General features: G+C 45.9%; 1 pseudogene; it reads left to right on the top strand.

Moving 5' to 3' along the window:
- Positions 1-1,221: 1,221 nt before the first annotated feature.
- Positions 1,222-2,480, top strand: LOC133042816 (large ribosomal subunit protein uL3-like; annotated as a pseudogene).
- Positions 2,481-3,279: the final 799 nt, after the last annotated feature.

The raw sequence follows: 3,279 nt of genomic DNA, 5'->3' as shown, positions 1-3,279 counted from the left end.
CCCTTTGCCTGCCAAAGTAATAAAGCCACTCATTCCTTCTCCGTAACTCGGCCTCTGTTTTTCTGTTTGGCACTGGTGCACAGAGAGCTGAGATTTTGGCAACACTTTGTTTATCTTTTCATCGCTCCAGTTATTAGTGCTAAACATCTTCAGAAAGCCTCTTTGTAAATACTTTTTAAAAGGCCAGAGAAATATTAATGTTACTGCCTTAGATGTTCCAGGTACAAGGCCAGCACCCAAGGGGCTTAATAAGCATGTGCATATACAACGTTATAGACAGTTTTGAAGAAGTGCCTTTATAGAGTTATTCTTTCTACCTTTTGGGGGTTTTTTTGAAACATGAGAATACATAGGACAATTTTGAAAATTGGGAAGCGAGAAGCACAGCTCCAGGCATGCTCTGTGGTGCCTGCTTTGTAAGAACTGGGGAACGACCTTGTGCTATTATTCGCAAATAAACCAGCCCATCACATTTAATAGTTACATGATACATGTACAAGTGTATTCAAAGCTTACTGAGAAAGTGTTACTTTAAAGCACTGTTACATAGAGAAAAATATGAGTTTTCAAAATTTTTCTCACTGAAAAATAGCCATTCTCTTTGAGAAAGAAGAGGTAGTTTAACAAGTGAATAAAAGGTCGTTCTCTGAGTGAAGGCCACCATTTACTCGGGCAAATTACTTAGCCTCGCTACACTTCAGTCTCCTCATCTGTAAAATGGGAATATGGTTCTTTTCTCTTAAGGTTGCCAGAAATGTTGAATGAACAAATATCTGAGACCACATGACTGACTTGTTTTAAATGTCAAGGCGATCCCACAGACAAGCGGAAAATGTCACCTCAGAGAGTTAGGCCCAAGGACTAGGCAGCATTTACCTTGATTATTTCCAAAACTCCAGGGTTTGGTCCTAGCCTAGCAAGCTCAAGAATCTGAACTTAAAAGCTAATATTTATTGAGGCTTTATTATGTGCCAGCTCTTGTGCATTATCTCATTTTATTCTTATGAATACTTTTGGAGGTAGGTACTATTATTTTTCCTATCTTACAAATAACCGAAACTGAGGCATAAAGGATTGCATAGTTTGCCCAAGGTAACAGAGATAGTATAAACCAGGAATTGGACCCTAGTGGTTTGTTTCCAGAGAACACTGCCCTAATTCACACTGGGAGACGTTCTCTCCTCTGAGGCAGGCTTTCTTTTAAAAGCATACAGACTCTACCGGCAGCTTCCGATGGCGGTATGTCTCACAGAAAGTTCTCCGCTCCCAGGCACGGGTCCCTGGGCTTCCTGCCTCGGAAGCGCAGCAGCCGGCACCGCGGGAAGGTGAAGAGCTTCCCCAAGGATGACTCTTCCAAGCCCGTGCACCTTACCGCCTTCCTCGGCTACAAGGCTGGCATGACCCACATTGTGAGGGAGGTCGATAGGCCAGGGTCCAAGGTGAACAAGAAGGAAGTTGTGGAGGCTGTGACCATCGTGGAGACTCCGCCCATGGTGATTGTGGGCATCGTGGGCTACGTGGAAACACCCCGAGGCCTCCGGACCTTTAAGACCATCTTTGCTGAGCATATCAGTGACGAGTGCAAAAGGCGCTTCTACAAGAACTGGCATAAATCTAAGAAGAAGGCCTTCACCAAATACTGCAAGAAGTGGCAGGACGTAGATGGCAAGAAGCAACTGGAGAGGGACTTCAGCAGCATGAAGAAGTACTGTCAGGTCATCCGTGTCATTCATTGCCCACACCCAGATGTGCCTGCTTCCTCTGCGCCAGAAGAAGGCCCACCTCATGGAGATCCAGGTGAACGGAGGCACTGTGGCTGAAAAACTGGACTGGGCCCGCGAGAGGCTTGAGCAGCAGGTCCCTGTCAACCAAGTATTTGGCCAGGATGAGATGATTGATGTCATTGGGGTGACCAAGGGCAAAGGCTACAAAGGGGTCACCAGCCGTTGGCACACCAAGAAGCTACCCCGTAAGACCCACCAAGGGCTGCACAAGGTTGCCTGTATTGGGGTGTGGCATCCCGCCCGGGTGGCCTTCTCTGTGGCTCGGGCTGGGCAAAAAGGCTACCATCACCGCACTGAGATCAACAAGAAGATCTACAAGATTGGTCAGGGCTACCTCATCAAGGACGGCAAACTGATCAAGAACAATGCTTCTACTGATTACGATCTGTCTGACAAGAGCATCAACCCTCTGGGCGGCTTTGTCCACTACGGTGAGGTGACCAATGACTTCGTCATGCTCAAAGGCTGTGTGGTGGGAACCAAGAAGCGAGTGCTCACTCTGCGCAAGTCCTTGCTGGTGCAGACCAAACGCCGGGCCCTGGAGAAGATCGACCTCAAATTTATTGACACCACCTCCAAATTTGGTCATGGTCGCTTCCAGACTGTGGAGGAGAAGAAAGCCTTTATGGGACCACTTAAGAAGGACCGAATTGCCAAGGAAGAAGGGGCCTAATAGAACAGTACAGCTGGTAGAATCTCAATAAAATTATTTTCCAGTGAAAAAAAAAAAAAGCATACAGAAACAGTGCTCCAAAAGTCCATATTGTCAATATTAATTCACAAGAAGAAACACTAGTGTAGTGAACCTGAGCTCATCCCAGGCTGACCAGCACTTTACGGGCTGTGAACACTCTCTGCGTGCGTGCTGAGTTACGTCAGTCATGTCCGACTCTTTCAGCCTTGTGGACTGTAGCCCCCCAGGCTCCTCTGTCCATGGGATTCTCCAGGCAAGAATACTGGAGTAGGTAGCCATTACTTTCTCCAGAGGATCTTTCCAATCCAGTGATGGAACCCAGTCGCCTGCATTGCAGGTAGATTCTTTTCCATCTGAGCCACCAGGGAAGCCCAAGACACTTCTTGTATAAAGTCAAAGGATGAGAGGGTTATTTATGAAGCATGAAAATAGAACAGGAGTTACCTAATGTCAAAAAGTGTTTTTCAGTTAAGGGTACCTAAGAAAACCTTCTTAACAAAAGTAATGACTGTCATTTAATGAGTGCTTATTATAAGGCTCATCTGAACAAGTGTGCTTAGATCAGACTCCTTCCCTTGGAGATGCTTAGGCAGGTATTGCCAGCTGTCTTTGCTTTTCAGAGATGACCATCCCCCTTCTATCCACACAGATTTTCTCCAAACAGAACAGTATAGTAATTGCCTGTCTTTTCTAGTCTGCCTTCTGCCTTTCTCTGATGACTGCACCATTACCATCAAAAGAAGAAAATTCCAGAGAAGGTAATTGAGTTTAATACATGGGACTCTGGTTGTTGAACAGTTC

This window comes from Dama dama, chromosome 21 (assembly GCF_033118175.1).
Source record: "Dama dama isolate Ldn47 chromosome 21, ASM3311817v1, whole genome shotgun sequence".
Lineage (NCBI taxonomy): Eukaryota > Metazoa > Chordata > Mammalia > Artiodactyla > Cervidae > Dama > Dama dama.
Note: the sequence above shows the minus strand (reverse complement) of the source record. Positions and strands in the feature narration are given on the sequence as shown.